Genomic DNA, 18,733 nt, shown 5'->3' with positions numbered 1-18,733 from the left:
GCATGACGAAATCAAGAAGTATTTGAAAGGCCTCACGAGTTTGTTGGATATCAGGCCACGAGGAGATATCATAAGGGCACTAGTCCCCCACTGGGATCCTGCGCACAATGTCTTCCGTTTCTCAGATTTTGAACTTACCCCAACTTTAGAAGAAATAGCAGGGTATATCGGCAGCACTGAGACTCCTTTGAGGCACAAATATCTGATTGCTCCAAGAGCTGTAGCAGTACACCGGTTCCTGGACTCCTTAAAGATAGCCAGAACAATTCATAACCCTGACTTGGCAAAAGGTTTTTGCAGCATGAGTTTCATATATCAAAGATATGGTCACATAGGAGGATTCGACAAGCCAGAAAACCAGTTGTGCAGCAAAGGTAATCGCCAAAAGTGGGAAGAACATAGACGAATTGCTTTCATGATAACTTTCTTAGGACTACTAGTATTCCCAAGAAAAGATGGGAATATTGACATAAAGATAGCAGGGGTCGTCAGTACGTTGCTCACACAGAGTGATAGTACGTTGGCGCCCATGATAGTATCTGATATATTCCGGGCACTCACTTCTTGCAAAGCCGGAGGAAGCTTTTTCGAGGGTTGCAATTTGTTGTTGCAAATGTGGATGATCGAACACCTATGTCACCGAGCCCAGTTTCTGAGCCATGGATCCGCTGGAAAGACCTGCATAGAGGAGTTCTATACCAGAGTTGATGAAACCTACCTACCAGAAGGAGTTATAGCATGGACCTCATATTTCCATACCCTCAACGCCAGTCAAATACAGTGGGCGCTAGGGTGGCTACCGATCGACGAAGTCATATACATGCCAGCAGCCAGGCCCCATTTTCTCTTAATGGGACTTAAAAGTATTCAACCATACGCGCCGCATCGGGTTTTAAGGCAACTTGGGAGGTATCAGATAGTGCCGAAAGACGAGGATCTGAGCATCCAGGTAATCGAGATCAGTCCCGACGGCCAGTTTCCTGAAGCAAGGGTTCGTCAAATGTGGAGCCAATGTCAATACTTAGAAGCAAATACTTGTGTAATGAATCGGGCAAAAGGGGAAGTTTCGCCCGGGTATCAGGCCTGGTACAAAGGGGAGACATCATCTGGAAGACCGACCAAAAGACCTCACCTGCAAGAATTTGCCAAATCTTCACAAGAACAGTGGGGCTGGTTGGCCAAAGAGCAGGAATATCTTGTCAAAGCAGGCAAACTGAAGCAACAAGTTCAGGATATGAAGTTTGAGTGCCAATTACAGTCTGCTGCCCACAAGGGAGAAAAGAACAAGTTAATCAGAGAAGGCGAGATCCTCAAAGCTCAGATCCGGAGAATGAAAAAAGAGGCTAATAGCCAGCTAGGAAGCCAGGCAGATAAAAGATTGATAGCAGGGTTAAAAGATCAGGTTGCGGAATGCCAGGAAGATTTGAAAAAAGCCAGGGCCAGCACAGCAAAATTGCGAACCAAGTGGGCAAAGGGTGCGATGGCTCGGAGGCAGCGCCTGCCACAAGTCATAAGGGAGTATGAACTGAGCATCGGGACATTAAGGGAAACGAATGCCTCTCTTCGAGAAAGGATCCTCAAGCAAACACGAAATGCCCAAGCCGACAGAAGGCAATATTACGATGCAATGACCAGAATGGAAAGGCAAATGGAGATGTTCCAGGATCAGCTTGCCAACAATGCGCAAACACTGGGATTGAAGAACCAACAGATAAGGCATTTGTTCACAGAAAGGGACAACATCCGGGGAAGGATTGATGAAATAGGGCATTACATCTACATGAAATGCTTGGCATATGAGCGAACACCTCAGAAGACCCTCCTTGTTTCCATCATAGGCTGCGTCCGCCGGATTATGAATGAGTTGAAGAGCTTGCAAAGAGACCTTACACCTAGAGCCGCGAAAAGGCCGGATGATGCCTCGCGGCCCCTTAAATTGGAGAATTAGTTTTGGTCAAGTCCTGTTTATTTGGCTTTGGTTGCTTTTCCATATGTTGTTTTCTTTTTCGTTAAACCGAGTTTAAAACCGTGGAGTCTGTACTATTGCTATTCCTTGCTTGATGTAATTTGTAATAGCAAAATTTTGAGAATGAATTCAATGATTTCACAAGAATTGTGTGTTTCTTTACTTTAAGGCAGAACTACGCCTGGTCTGATTCACGCGGGGACGTGATACGTAGGCAATCCCCATAAGATTCGACCGCTTTTAATAAATAAAAATAAAAATACAAAATAAAACACAGGGTTTCCCAAAGTACTTTAAAAATGGATGAATGAGCAAACCGGGATGACGTATGTTGTTTGAGGCAAAGCATGTAGAAACGATTAATTGCCTAGGTGCATTGCATCCTCTATGTGTTATGATCAAATCTGTTAAGCTCTAACACTAACAAAGTTTGTTGTTGTCTGATACCAGACAGTTAGTTGTTAAAGAATTCTGGCAACACATTCATACCAAACCAGATCCAAAGGACCGGTAGCAACAAGCATGACCAATTCAGAGAATAGTAATGAGGAAGAAAGGCCGATGAGCCAGTTGCTAAAAGAGGCAATGGAAAAGATTGAAAGGATGGGACTAGAGATGCATGCAATGCAGCTAGCCCTGGCCAAAACGCAAAAGAGCCCTGAGACAGTGGGACACGTGCCGGAGTACCCTCACTCTGGCCCTTCCACAAGCCGCCCAAATCCCCTCTATCATCAAGAAAGAAGCCCTCATGATTCCCAAGCTCCACCACCCCATCAACCTCTCCCAACACCCAATATCCCCATTTTTGTGGGACCTGCATCAGCCCCTTTGCAGCGAACGACCAGTGAGCCATTATTTCAGGCTCACGATACACAATACTATCCCCCTGAGCCTACATTCCACGCACCGGAACCACAGGCTTACAATCCCCATTTGGAAGTACCGGTAGAGGTTGAGAAGCTGGTTAAGGCCCCTGAACAGGATGAAGTGTTAAGAAAGTTCAAAAGCCTGGAGCAATCCTTCAGAAACTTGCACGGGCTGGGCAATCAAGTCAGCGTGGCATACAAAGATCTGTGCCCTTTCCCAGATGTCCAACTCCCGGCTGGGTTCAAGATGCCCAAGTTTGATTTATATGAAGGACACGATGATCCCATGGCGCATTTGCGGGGATTCTGTAGCAAAATGAGAGGGGCAGGAGGCAAGGATGAGCTTCTGATAGCTTATTTCGGTCAAAGTCTGAGTGGATCTGCACTGGAATGGTATACCAGGCAAGATTTCAGCAGGTGGTACACGTGGGATGACCTGGCGCAGGCTTTTGCAGGTCATTTCCAGTACAATCTGGAGATAGTTCCTGACCGTCTCACGTTACTGAGAACTGGGAAGAAACCCGGGGAAAGTTTTCGCGAGTTCGGGTTCCGCTGGAGAGAACAAGCAGCTAGGGTCGATCCTCCCATGAGAGAGGGAGAGATGGTAGACTACTTTTTGCAGACATTGGATCCAACCTACTTTGGTCACTTGGTGACAACGGTTGGAAAATCTTTCAACGAGGTGGTCAAAATAGGGGTCATGATAGAAGAAGGTTTGAGATCGGACAAGATCTTAAACTATTCGGCACTTAAGGCCACAACCCAGGCTATTCAAAGCGGCACGGGAGGTGCGTTAAGAAGAAAGAAAGAAGAGGTTGCCACGATCGAGGCAGGCAGTTGGTCCAGGGCTGGCAGGCCACACTACAACCAACCCAGGCCTCACAGGTCAAACTACCCATACAACCCACCACAAAATTTCTATCGAGAACCACATTGTTCCGTACACCAAGCCCAGGTATACACTCAGCCTCCGGTTCGCCCACAATGGCGCGCACCGGCTCCCCAGAACATATATGCACCACCACAAAACACTTACCCTCCACCAAGGGCGTATAGAAATCCTTCAGGGGCAGGTTTCCGGGGAAATCCAGATGCCAGAAATGACAGGTTGCGGAAGCAAAGAACCTTCACCGAACTGGGAGAAACCTACACCGCTGTGTTCCACAAGCTGCGGCAATTGGGTTTGGTTAGTCCTGTCCATACTCGGGAACCAAATCCCCCGCCTCAGAATTTGGATCGTTCAATCAGTTGTGAATACTGTTCAGGGATGCTCGGGCACGATACCGAGAAGTGCTGGAAGTTAAGGCATGCCATACAGGATCTTATTGACACCAATAAGATCGAGGTCCAGACACCAGAGGCTCCTAACATCAACCAAAACCCACTGCCAGCGCACCACGAAACTCACATGATTGAGTTGGTGTGTGAGGGAGGAGAATTAAGAAAACCCTCACAAACAGTGATGATGATCCAAGCTGCCCCAAAAGAAGTCGTAACCAGTGGAGAAACAAATGTACAGTCGCAGGGAGAAGGCGTCAAGCCGGTAGTAATATGGGGGAAGAGCCCGTCCGTCATAGCAAGCAAACCCGAGCCAAGCAAGTTGGTAATACCAGGGATCCTGCCCACACCGGCAGTCATGTTGAAAGGGGTATGTAGAGAACGGGTGACCATAAAGCCGGTGGTCCAACTGCCAATGCTTGACAGCAGGGCTGTGCCCTGGAAATATGAAAAAGCAGTGGTGACATACCAAGGAAAACAGGTGGAAGAAGTCAGTTGTGAAGCGCAAGGGCTGACTCGATCAGGTCGATGCTTTGCTCCGGTGGAGTTAAGAAAAACCAACCCGGTGGCAACCAAGAAGCCAGTGTCAGAAGAAGAGGCCGAAGACTTCTTAAGGAAGATGAAAATACAAGGCTATTCTGTGGTTGAGCAGCTGAGAAAAACACCTGCCCAGATCTCACTATTGTCATTACTCCTCCATTCCGAGGAACATCGTCGGGCCCTGTTAAAGATATTGAACGAGGCCCATGTACCCAGTGAGATTTCTGTAAACCACCTGGAAACCATTGCTAGCAAGATTTTCGAGGTGAACAGAGTGACATTCTCAGATGATGACCTGCCGGTGGAAGGTACGGAGCATAACAAAGCTCTATACCTAGCTGTCAAATGTGAAGACTCGGTGGTAACCCGAGTATTGGTGGATAACGGCTCAAGCGCCAATATTTGTCTGTTATCCACCCTGGACCAGTTAAAGATTGACCGTGGAAGGATCCGGGAGAATAGCATCTGTGTCCGGGGGTTTGACGGAAACGGAACAGCCACTATGGGGGATGTTGTACTTGAACTGACCATTGGCCCGGTCCTGTTTACCATGGAATTCCAGGTATTGGACGCCACGGTATCTTACAACTTGCTGTTAGGACGACCTTGGATTCATGCAGCTAAAGCGGTGCCTTCCACCCTACATCAGACAGTGAAGTTCGAGTGGGAAAGACAAGAGGTCGTGTTGCACGGCGAGGATACAACATGCACCATGGGCGGAACCATTGTGCCTTTCATAGAGACCACTGATGACAAGGGTCCCTGGGTCTACCAGATTCTCGATACAGGGTCGGCCAACAAAATTTCTGAAGGAGAAATCATCCCGCACCCTAGGGTAGCTGCCGCAACAGTCATGATGATATCAGAAATGCTGGGTAATGGCTTTGTGCCGGGAAAAGGCCTGGGAGTTGAACTTCAAGGGATAGTCCAACCTGTCTCCCTTCCTAAGAATCTGGAAACTTTCGGGTTGGGGTTCAAACCAACCGCAGCCGACAGGAAGCAAACACGAAAAATGAAGAAGAGGGTCTGGTTTCTGCCTAAACCAGTGCCACGCCTCTCAGGGTCTTTTGTTAAAGCTAATGCCAAGGGGTCGGCGATCCCAAAGATTCGAGGACCTTTGATCGGCATAAGTGAAGACCTGAATCAGAGTTCTGAGAGACTATTCGCGGATGTCAGTATGGTGGAAGCTGGAGAGGGTTCCAGCAGAGCAGAGATACAATTTGTGGGGCCTGAGGCCAAGACCAACAATTGGACGGTTACTCCTCTTCCTGTCCGAGGGGAGTCTTGGTAGTAGGCTTTGATTAATGTTTTGTTTGTTTGTTTGTTTGATCGGATTATTCAAGGGTGTAATCCCAATTTTACTTTCGTTTTGTAAAAGTGTGAACCCTTTTTATCCTGCAAATTTAATAAAGTTCTTTTCTTTTGTCCCATTTTAATTTCTTGTTTTGTTCTTTCTGAACAGTTCTCTTTTTACTGGTCCTAATGACATGGCATGCACAACGGATCTTCGACCTAGTCTAATAAATCAATCTGAAACCGACTCAATGATGCAAAAGGTCGTTTGTGACGATGAATCTGAATGTGACGAAGGGGAAGCCTTCGAAGAAATAAACCGAGAACTGTGCCAATTTGAAGAGAAACCCAAGCCTAACCTAAATGACACTGAGGCTGTGAATCTAGGAGACGTTGATAAGGTCCAGGAGACCAAAATTAGCATCCACATTGAGCCGAATGTCAAAGCAGAATTGATCGAAACTCTCAGGGAATTCAAAGATGTTTTTGCGTGGTCATATGATGATATGCCTGGATTGAGCACCAATTTAGTGGTTCACAAACTACCCACTGACCCGGCATACCCTCCGGTCAAGCAAAAACTAAGGAAATTTAAAACAGAAATGAGTGTAAAAATCAAAGAAGAAGTGATCAAGCAGTTGCAATCGAAGGTCATTCGGGTCACTCGATATCCCGAGTGGTTGGCCAATGTGGTACCAGTCCCAAAAAAGGATGGAAAAATTAGGGTGTGCGTTGATTACCGCAACCTCAACAAAGCAAGTCCCAAGGACAATTTTCCGCTACCCAACATTCATATCCTGATCGACAATTGCGCTGGGCGCGAGATCGGATCCTTTGTGGATTGTTATGCGGGTTATCATCAGATCCTACTGGACGAAGAGGATGCTGAGAAGACAGCGTTTATTACGCCATGGGGAACCTACTGCTATCGGGTAATGCCGTTCGGGTTAAAGAACGCCGGGGCAACGTACATGCGAGCAATGACTGCTGTGTTTCATGACATGATACACAAAGAAATAGAGGTGTACGTCGATGATGTGATCATCAAATCTTGGCGTCAGGAGGACCATGTAGCAGACCTGAGAAGATTTTTCCAAAGACTCCGCAGGTATGATATCAAGCTTAACCCATCCAAATGCGCATTCGGGGTTCCATCAGGGAAGTTGCTAGGATTCATCGTCAGTCGACGGGGGATTGAGTTAGACCCATCCAAAATTGAATCCATTCGAGATTTGCCACCGCCAAGGAACAAAACAGAGGTAATGAGTTTGCTGGGTAGACTCAATTACATCAGCAGGTTCATCGCTCAACTCACAGCAACTTGTGAACCCATATTTCGGCTGCTGAAAAAGGATGCTGCGGTAGGTTGGACGGCAGAGTGTCAGGAGGCCTTCGACCAAATCAAAGGGTATCTGTCTAATCCACCCGTATTGGTCCCGCCTAAGCCCGGGAAACCTCTAATCCTTTACCTGACGGTTTTAGAAAATTCATTTGGTTGTGTACTGGGGCAACATGATGACACAGGAAGGAAGGAGCAGGCCATCTACTATCTTAGCAAGAAATTCACAGTGCATGAGGTCAAGTACACTCAACTCGAGAAAACGTGTTGCGCCCTAACTTGGGTAGCTCAGAAATTGAAGCACTACCTGTCTTCATATACTACGTATCTCATATCCCGTTTGGACCCTTTGAAATATATATTTCAGAAACCTATGCCCACGGGAAGGTTGGCAAAATGGCAAATTCTGCTCACCGAGTTTGATATCGTCTATGTGACGAGGACAACCATGAAAGCCCAGGCACTGGCAGACCATTTGGCAGAGAATCCCGTTGATGAAAAATACGAGCCCTTAAGAACGTATTTTCCTGACGAAGAGGTGATGCATACAAATGAGTTGGAATTACCTGAGGAACCGGGTTGGAAGCTTTTCTTCGATGGAGCTGCGAACGCAAAAGGGGTTGGAATAGGAGCAGTACTCATTTCTGAAACAGGACGGCATTATCCTGTCACGGCTCAACTACGCTTCTATTGCACCAACAATATGGCCGAATATGAGGCTTGCATTCTGGGTCTGCGCCTGGCCGCTGACATGGATGTCCGGGACGTCTTGGTCTTGGGAGACTCGGACCTCTTGGTACATCAAATCCAGGGTGAATGGGAAACACGAGATCTAAAGCTCATACCATACCGACAATGCTTGCATGATCTGAGCAAGCAATTTCGATCGGTAAAATTCAAACACATCCCGAGAGTTCACAATGAGGTTGCGGATGCCTTGGCCACCTTAGCATCAATGCTGCACCACCCTGACAAAATGTATGTGGATCCTCTACACATCCAGGTCCGTGATCAGCACGCCTACTGCAATGCCATAGAAGAAGAAGCAGATGGCGAACCCTGGTTTCATGATATCAAGGAATACCTCAGAATGGGGATATATCCAGAACATGCCTCTAGAGACCAAAAAAGATCCCTTCGGCGTTTGTCGAATGGTTTCTTCCTCAGTGGAGGAGTATTGTACAAAAGAACCCCGGATTTGGGATTGTTGAGATGCATAGATGCCAGTCAAGCAACGACGGTTATGGCGGAAGTACATGCCGGAGTTTGTGGGCCACACATGAGCGGATATATATTGGCAAGAAAGATCCTTCGAACAGGGTGTTATTGGCTAACCATGGAACACGACTGTATCACTTTCGTAAGGAAATGCCATCAGTGCCAGATACATGGAGATTTGATTCATTCTCCGCCAACAGAGTTACATACGATGTCAGCACCCTGGCCGTTTGTAGCATGGGGCATGGATGTCATTGGGCCCATCGAGCCAGCAGCGTCCAACGGTCATAGGTTCATTCTGGTGACCATTGATTACTTCACCAAATGGGTTGAGGCTAAAACCTTCAAATCAGTAACTAAGAAGGCAGTGGTGGACTTTGTTCACTCCCATATCATCTGCAGATTTGGGATCCCAAAAGTGATCATCACGGATAACGGTGCGAATCTTAATAGCAGCTTGATGAGAGAGGTATGCCAACAATTCAAGATTACACACCGCAATTCCACCCCGTATCGTCCTAAGGCAAATGGAGCAGTCGAAGCAGCCAATAAGAATATCAAGAAGATACTGCGAAAAATGGTGGAAGGGTCCAGACAGTGGCACGAGAAATTACCCTTTGCTTTATTGGGGTACCGCACTACCGTCCGGACCTCCATAGGCACAACTCCTTACTTGTTGGTATACGGAACTGAGGCCGTGATACCAGCGGAGGTCGAAATTCCGTCCCTCCGAATTGTCACTGAAGCCGGGATTGATGATGATGAATGGGTAAAAGCTCGATTGGAACAGTTGAGCCTGATAGATGAGAAAAGATTGGCAGCAGTGTGCCATGGTCAACTGTATCAGAAGAGAATGGCAAGAGCATATAACAAGAAGGTGCGCCCCAGGAAGTTTGAGGTAGGGCAGCAGGTGTTAAAGAAGATCCTCCCACATCAGGTCGAAGCAAAAGGCAAATTCGCCCCAAATTGGCAAGGGCCTTATATCGTGACCAGAATATTGTCCAACGGTGCTTTGTGTTTGACAGATGTCGAAGGTAGATGTGTCGACATGGCTATCAATTCAGATGCAGTCAAGAGATATTATGCGTAATTTCTTTAATTATGGCAATTTTTGGTTTATTTATTTGTATTTGACATTTATTGAATAATGAGATGACGGAGGCAATTCTTTCTTCTATCCAAACACTTTTAACCCTCGCTTCCCCCTTTGAGCCTTAAGCAAATTCTTTCAATACCCCTCTTTTGGAATCACTAATGGGAAAGATATGTAAAAAAAAAAAAAAGACATGAAAAATGAAAAGAAAAGAAAAGAAAAAAGACATGAAAAATGAAAAGAAGGAAAAGAAAAGGAAGAAGATAAAATCACAAATGACAAAACCGTGGGAACTACGTTTGACCTGATTCCTCAAAGAGGATACGTAGGCGCCTCACGGCTCGGTCATAGTATGCATCATAGTAAATATAGGATGCATAATGTACATAGTGTGCATAATAGGCACAGCGTGCGTAACGCACATAGCACAACATAAGAGTAAAAAATAAATTCCCCAAGCAAGAGAACTGGGGCAGAAGTTATGTTTTAAAATTCCAACAAAGGTTTGATTCCAAAAGTTGTAGCACATCACCCATCAAATTATTTTCATTTTTCATAGCCTTTCTTTAACTCCACACCAAAACCAACGTCAACAACCAAAAGACCTCCCGATCAATGTTCGAGAGATGCCGAATCCAGCAAATAAGACCGAGAATGAGACACTGATCCCCAGCAAAGAAGAGGATCGTAAGACTGGAAATGAATTGATAGCCAAAGGAGTCTCCAGAAGAGAGGGTCGTATCTACAACGCCCCGATTCCTCGAAAGAAATAAAATGAGAGAGTCTCATCGGTGAAAACCTTCGCAGGCACCGAGAGGCGATGTAAGATGAGGGATATGAAATGAGAGAGTCTTATTGGTGAAAACCCTCACAGGCACCATAAGGCGCCGGGAGATGAGAGAAATGAGAGAGTCTCATCAGTGAAAACCCCTCGAAGGGCACTATGAGGCGACGAGACAGATCAGCAAAACTACCACATTCGAAACGAAATGAACACTCTTTTATCATCCCCAGCAAGTCAAACCATCGGGCAAATCAATTGGTACAAATAGACTGGGTCGGGAATCTATGGTGCATGCCATGATCACAGGGACCAGTTGGGTCCTCCAGATAAGTTCTTTTGATTGTCTCCTCCCACAAAAATATTGGTTCAGAAAGATTGGCTCCTTTCCATACCTTTTATTTCTTTTCCTAAAAATGTGTCTTGAAAGGATTTTTCAAAGCTTACTACCAGAAACCGAAGAGGAATTCATCCAATACAGGATAATACAAACAGTCTTAAAGGCCGGTCCCGGGCAATGCAGTGATTGTGCCCGGAAATTTTTGAAGAAGTAAGCTCCAAAAGGGAGTGGTTTCGGGAGTTAGAAGCAGACTCCCACATCATGTGTTTAAAGAGAAAGCAGAAAAAGGGGATAAATTGAAAACCAATCCCCAGCAGGCTAGAAACCCCCCAACAGGCAACTTTGCCCGCCAACCAATTATGGGGACAAAGAGCAAGAGAAGGGGAAGAGAGAAAAATGGCTCGCCAGAAAGGCACCCTCTACCACCACGATTAAAACTGATTAAATCCTTTGTCTGCTGCAGGAAAACAAAGGATTGATGATGGCAGCAAGATGCACCGCCATGGAAGTCACCAAAAACCGGGGCAGAAAATTTTCTTCCAATTGTCGAAAATTTTCTCGGAAAAACGGGAAAGCAATTTCAATACATTTAAGTTCTAGGTCGCCCACCAGTATAATGCGGGAATACATTTAAGTTCTAGGTCGCCCACCAGTAAAATGCGGGAATACTTTTAAGTTCTAGGTCGCCCACCAGTATAATGCGGGAATACTTTTAAGTTCTAGGTCGCCCACCAGTATAATGCGGGAATACTTTTAAGTTCTAGGTCGCCCACCAGTATAATGCGGGAATACTTTTAAGTTCTAGGTCGCCCACCAGTATAATGCGGGAATACATTTAAGTTCTAGGTCGCCCACCAGTAAAATGCGGGAATACATTTAAGTTCTAGGTCGCCCACCAGTATAATGCGGGAATACATTTAAGTTCTAGGTCGCCCACCAGTAAAATGCGGGAATACATTTAAGTTCTAGGTCGCCCACCAGTATAATGCGGGAATACTTTTAAGTTCTAGGTCGCCCACCAGTAAAATGCGGGAATACATTTAAGTTCTAGGTCGCCCACCAGTATAATGCGGGAATACATTTAAGTTCTAGGTCGCCCACCAGTATAATGCGGGAATACTTTTAAGTTCTAGGTCGCCCACCAGTATAATGCGGGAATACTTTTAAGTTCTAGGTCGCCCACCAGTATAATGCGGGAATACTTTTAAGTTCTAGGTCGCCCACCAGTATAATGCGGGAATACATTTAAGTTCTAGGTCGCCCACCAGTAAAATGCGGGAATACTTTTAAGTTCTAGGTCGCCCACCAGTATAATGCGGGAATACTTTTAAGTTCTAGGTCGCCCACCAGTATAATGCGGGAATACTTTTAAGTTCTAGGTCGCCCACCAGTATAATGCGGGAATACTTTTAAGTTCTAGGTCGCCCACCAGTATAACGCGGGAATACATTTAAGTTCTAGGTCGCCCACCAGTATAATGCGGGAATACTTTTAAGTTCTAGGTCGCCCACCAGTATAATGCGGGAATACTTTTAAGTTCTAGGTCGCCCACCAGTATAATGTGGGAATACATTTAAGTTCTAGGTCGCCCACCAGTATAATGCGGGAATACATTTAAGTTCTAGGTCGCCCACCAGTATAATGCGGGAATACATTTAAGTTCTAGGTCGCCCACCAGTAAAATGCGGGAATACTTTTAAGTTCTAGGTCGCCCACCAGTATAATGCGGGAATACTTTTAAGTTCTAGGTCGCCCACCAGTATAATGCGGGAATACTTTTAAGTTCTAGGTCGCCCACCAGTATAATGCGGGAATACTTTTAAGTTCTAGGTCGCCCACCAGTATAATGCGGGAATACATTTAAGTTCTAGGTCGCCCACCAGTATAATGCGGGAATACATTTAAGTTCTAGGTCGCCCACCAGTAAAATGCGGGAATACTTTTAAGTTCTAGGTCGCCCACCAGTATAATGCGGGAATACTTTTAAGTTCTAGGTCGCCCACCAGTATAATGCGGGAATACTCTTTAGCTCTAGATTTTGGAATCAGTCACCCCACCTGGAGATGGAAGGGTACAACAGAGAGCCCCAAACGGGAAACAATAAAATCCCCAGCACCAAGAAGCAGACAACTGCAGAGGCAAGTGTGCAATTCAAAAGGAAAAGGAACGCATCTCGAAAGAAGCAGTTTGGAAACGTTGTAGCATGCCCAGCATGACGATGCTGATGAAGAAACATACCACTGAAGAAACCATTGGAAGATTTAAAGAAGAAAGCCGTGTCCCCAGCGGATCAAGCAAAGTAATGTAAACTGGCATTCAAACGTCAGCAAAGGACCAGCATCATCTCCCAAAGTCACAAGATAAAGGCATCGGAGGAGAGTGTTAGCCGACAAGAAAGAAAAGCAACAAGAACAAGTTGAAGATGGATAAGATTTCAGGATCCTCAATTTAGCTTAGCTTCTTGTTTTCCTTTTAGAGCAATGTAATAGGGAGATCGGTTGAGCAGTAGCATCCTACAGCAGTATACAACAGCGCACAACAACAACAGCAAGCAATACAGTCACACGGTAGTCCCAGCTACCAAAATTTTCCGAACTACATTGACCTGATTCCTGTTCAGCCCAGGATATGTAGGAAACCTCTGAAGCAAAGGTTCGGTCAAATCTCTTTCAAAAATGCTTCACACGGAGTATTCGGACGGGCAAAAATCGCTCGCTTTATCTTTGCGCGAAAACCCTTCGTGTCTTCGTGCAAAGAGGGGCAGCTGTAAGCACGTGATTTTTGCTTCACGGACAGTCACTCCAAAAGAAATAGTAACAAAGGACCTCGCTGTACAATTTTCAATTTTCCGTAACGTGTGCTGCTAGTCATGTGTGGGTCTGTCCATTTTATCCATTTTTTTACATTATTAAACAAAGTACAAAATGTGTATGATCTGGTAATTAGACCATAATTCATTCAGTAAAAGAAAAATTCACAAAATATTCTAGGGTGCGATTTAACCTATTTAAATATTTTGATAATTATGTTTGTTTGAATTTCATTTTTTATTTTTAGTTTTAAGATTAGAAAAAAAAGAAGAAAAGAAAAAAAAAAGAAAGGGAGAAAAGAATGAAGAAAACGGTTTGGGCCAAGGAAATAAACCAAAAATAGGCCCAAACCAATTCGATCAGGTCCAGTCCAAAACCGGCTACCCAGGCGTCTCCTGAAACGACATCGTTTCAGGCAAATCAATCTGAGTCGTCCGTCCCAGCCGATCCAACGGTTCAGGACCTCTTTCAGCGACCCATGTTCAAACCCGACCAAATAACCAATCCGACCCAACCCCTCACTTAAATCAAACGACCCCGTTTAACTATCAAACGACCCCGTCCCATTTCTCAGCATCAGATCTAAGCCGTTGAGATCATCTGATCTAACGGCTCAGATCCGATCAACCTCACCATATATAAACCTTCCCTTACACCCCACGCCCCCTATCCGAACCCCACCCCTCACTCGTCTCCTTCCCTGAACCCTGAAACCCCCAAACCCTAGCAGCCGCCCTAGTCTCCTTCGCCATTAAAGCCGGCGGCACGAACGCCGGTGACCACCCCCTGAACACCCTAAGACCCCCTCACTCCCCTGAACACGAATCCACTAACCACGAACCTCGAATCATCTCCTATCGTCTCGAATCTGGATTTGAAGATTCGAGACAAAACCCTCAAGGTGTTCTCATGTGAGAACACCCTGATTAAAGTTTGTTCGGCCTCAAAAGTTCGAAGTTGAATCAGATTTGGGTCTGTTTGATTTAAGCATTTTCGGTAAGTTTTCCTTTCTTTTGTGTTAGTTTTGATTAAGTGGTCAGCATGTTTCGTTGTGTTTGTTTGTTATTTTTTGTTATTTTTTCATTCGGATTTCTTCATCTCTGTAAAGACCTTTTATTTGGTCGATTGGTTTCTGTGTATGATTTAAATGTATCCTATGATAAGCATGTCCGATTAGTATAGTCGTCGCATGAATAAACTTATATAGGTTCCTAGTGACTGACCAAGTTGTCCGAAGCCCTTTAGGTCCCTGAACATATTGTTTGTGTGAGCGACTGATTATTACCTGCTATAATTAGTATAGTCGACTCGATAAATGTCGTTGATTAGTTTCTATAACTAATGAATCAAACGAGCTAATAATGTCGCATGACTAATTGATACTTTGCCACTGATTGAAGGCCCCAACATTGTTTGAAATAGTTTGTTTGCATTGAAAAATGACTGAAAGGTTCAGTCTAGGCAGTCCTGAATTTGAAACTTTCATCAGTTCAAAAATGCCCTGATGCGGCAAAGGGTCAAGACAGTGGTAACCAGGGTTTAACAGGGGTAGTCTGGGGTTTGCAAAGAACAAAAATGATTAGTTTAAATGAGCTGACAAGTAGGGTACTAATTTGGGATTAAATTAATGCCAATGGGGAACAAGACATAAGAGTATGAGACTTAAATTGAATAAAAAATGAGGCCCATAACTCCTGATTAAACAAAACCAGGCGTGGGAATAAAGGGGGCTGACACCAAAAGATGCTTAGGCATGGGCTTTAAAGAGTATGGGCAGGCTGCAAGTTGCAAAAAAAAAAAAAAAAAAAAAAGGCAGCTTAACTGCATTGGTTTTTGGCTTATAAATAAGCCATTTGAGAACTTAAAGGCGGAGGGAGTTTTTTGAGTCTTAGGCTGGACTTTTGGTCTTCAGAAAAAAGAGAAAACAAAAGGGGAAATTTTCAGAACACTTTAACCAATCACTGCCCAAAACTGCAGGAGAAGCTAAATTGGTTGGGCTATTTTAGCCAAGCCAGTTATTCTAATTAGGATCATTACTGTTCCATTAAGAGAAAGGCTGTGTATTTCTGCTGCGATTGTTACTATACTGAGTTTTCTGTGTGCTGTGGCTCGAGTCTTAGTCTTCCTGATTGCTGAAACTGTATCGGGTATTAGCTGAGCTTTGTGGTTATTGGGTTTTTCTGTTGCTGTCACATTTGGTATCTTGGATTTCCTACTGGTTCATTACTCTTTCCTGGGATTGCTCATTTGGTGCTCGACTATTTGCTGGTTTTCTTTGATCTAGGAAAATTGTTGGTTGTCTGTGGCTGTGGAAGACACTTGGTTCAGTTGGTTGTTGTTGTGTTTGTTGTGTATCTGTTGTTGCTGTGTTTACTGCATACTGCCTAGCTGACCATTCCTTCCTTCTTTGTCCTCCATACCAGGTACACAATTAATACCACAAATGTAACTGAAAGTTTGAGCATGAATGCAAAAGAGAGGACCTGCAGATTGTTTTTTATATATGTACATGAACTGTTACTCTAAATGTCATGAAATAGTTACATTTTTGTTTGGACAATAGAAGCAGCCTACATACTAAGTATATCAATGTAGGTTAACGAATGCTAGCCTTGTATGTATACTGCTAGGTGAAAATATGCCCAGTGATATAAGTCGTATTTCAGACTTAGTCTGATGGTATAGTATATTCTCTAATGTAGGCCAAATAGGAAAGCTATCCGTTTTAGTTAAAGTTCTTTCTCCTTTTGCCATATTGTCCCATAAATTGATAAACTCATTTCACAAAACAAAGAATCAGTTCAGGGCCTCAACCTCATGAAGGTCGAGCCCAAATCGAAGCAAACCAAGTAGGCTCGCGTAGAACAGGCAGAGGCCCAAGTCTGGCCTATCACGCATGGGCTGGATTTGGGCCTATAATTGTTTGTTCGGCTGACTGCACATACAGCCCCATTTCTGAATTTTTTTTTTTTTTTAGCTTTTCTGAATGTCATTACAAATAACTTGCAAGCATTTAATTAATTAGGACTATCTACCGTTTTCAATTGATAAGGACAAACGCGATAAGAAACGTAGTTGCTATAGGATATCCTTTTAAAATAAGAACGAGATGAGCCTCGATGAAAATAAACAAAACGTGCAAATGCGGGGCCCTTGTTAAATGTATATTATTGAAGCGTTTAGTTTCCAGGACGGGTTGCTTAGCAAATCTCACAACCCTCCTAAAATAACAACACGTTAGTCTCTTTAGGATACGCTTTAATAAACCTTACCTTCTTAAACTCGGGTGCACATTTATGTGACCCAAATCCAAATCTCGACGGATTCGAAATGTATTTCTAATCACGGGTACATTGATTGTGACGTGGTTCGAGATGCGTGTCCATGACGTTGCAAATTCATTTTTAAAAAATAAGAATGAGATGAGCCTCGCCAAATAAAATACAAATTGCGGGGCCCTCAGTAAATTTGCTTTAAAAATTATTTGGACTTCGGGATGAACCGTTTAGTAAAATTCCACGGTCTTACCCAAAATAAATACGCTAGTCGCTTTAGGCGCGCCTTTAATAATTTAATTTCCTTAAACTCGGGTGCACATTGATGTGACCCAAATCCAAATCTCAACGGAGTCAAAGTGTGTCGACGACCACGGGTACATTGATTGTAACGTGGTTCGAGATATATTTTTATAACGTTGCAATTCTTGATAAAAATAAAAGTAAATGATAAAAGCGGTTGAAAGATAAAATTTGCACATAAGTTCATATTGTATTTAAAATCAGATAAATAGGCCAAATATAACAGTTGAGCGACCGTGCTAGAACCACGGAACTCGGGAATGCCTAACACCTTCTCCCGGGTTAACAGAATTCCTTATCCGGATTTCTGGTACGCAGACTGTAATATAGAGTCATTCCTTTCCTCGATTCGGGATTAAAATTGGTGACTTGGGACACCCTAAATCTTCCAAGTGGCGACTCTGAAATAAATAAACCAATCCCGTTTCGATTGTCCTTTAATTGGAAAAAACTCCCCTGCGCCCCCGCGGGCGCGGAAAAAGGAGGTGTGACACCATGTTATCATCTTATATTTGTTAAAAAGAAATAATTGGTTAATGAAGTAATTAGATTAAAGTTTTTGTTTCCTAGCTCACATTAGTAGGCGCCATCACGACTCCCGAGGGTGGAAAATCCGGGTCGTGACATATAGACAGAAAGAAATAAGAAATGGGCAAACACAATCATATAGAGGTGATATAAGTAGGCTAAAGATTCAGCAGAACATATTTGAAGCATGGTGACCACGAGAGATTAACAGGAACCAGGTAAACAGGCTAACACACAGAAACAAAGTAAAGAAAATCATGCTATAACACACAGAAACAAAGTAAAGAAAATCATGCTAACACACATAGAAACAAAGTAAAGAAAATCATGCTAACACACATAGAAACAAAGTAAAGAAAATCTTTTAAAAAATTAGGGTTTTTAACAGAGTCAAGTTAGAAGTAGTAGGAACATAAAATAGGTCGAAATATACAAGGGAAAAAGGTTTAATCAGAACAAAATCGGTTAAAATAGGTGTAGAAAGAACTCTGAGAAAACCCTAGTTTCCAAAGAAAGTAAAAACGGTTTAGAGTAGAGGATCTTTCAGAAGAAAGCTCGAGAATAAGTAAATCATAGAAGGAAACAGGCTTAAAGCATGAAAATAACATAGATCTGAGAGATTCAGAAGAGAGTTTGGGTTTCAAAAGGAAACCTAAGTAGAAATCGAAAGAACCTGTTGTAACTTCACAAATCGCAACACACATGGTGTGATTTTGCCCAAAATCACACCAGAGAAGCCTCGAACAATAGAATTAGAAACCCTAGGTCCAAATCGACATGGCCTAGGACCCTTGAGGGCCTTAGAGATGATGAGCAAGGCAGTGGAGTGACCATTGGAGGCCTGAGTTGAAAGGGTGCTCGTCGGAGATGACCAGAGAAGGAGGGGATTGACGGAATTTAGGGTTAGGTTTGAGAGAGGAGACAAAATAAGAGCATCTGAAGGCAACACCTTTTGAAAATGGCTTAGGTTTTGGGGGTCTTTAGGAATTAAAAAGGAAAGAACGATTTCTGGCCGTTGATCTTTTAGATCAACGGTCATGATTTGATGTTTTTTGGGTCGGGTAGAAGTGTATAGGGTCTGGGTCGGGTGATTGAGTGTGTAA

This window comes from Nicotiana tabacum, chromosome 11, assembly GCF_000715075.1.
Source record: "Nicotiana tabacum cultivar K326 chromosome 11, ASM71507v2, whole genome shotgun sequence".
Lineage (NCBI taxonomy): Eukaryota > Viridiplantae > Streptophyta > Magnoliopsida > Solanales > Solanaceae > Nicotiana > Nicotiana tabacum.
The sequence above is the reverse complement of the archived record's forward strand: the minus strand, read 5'-3'. Positions refer to the sequence as shown.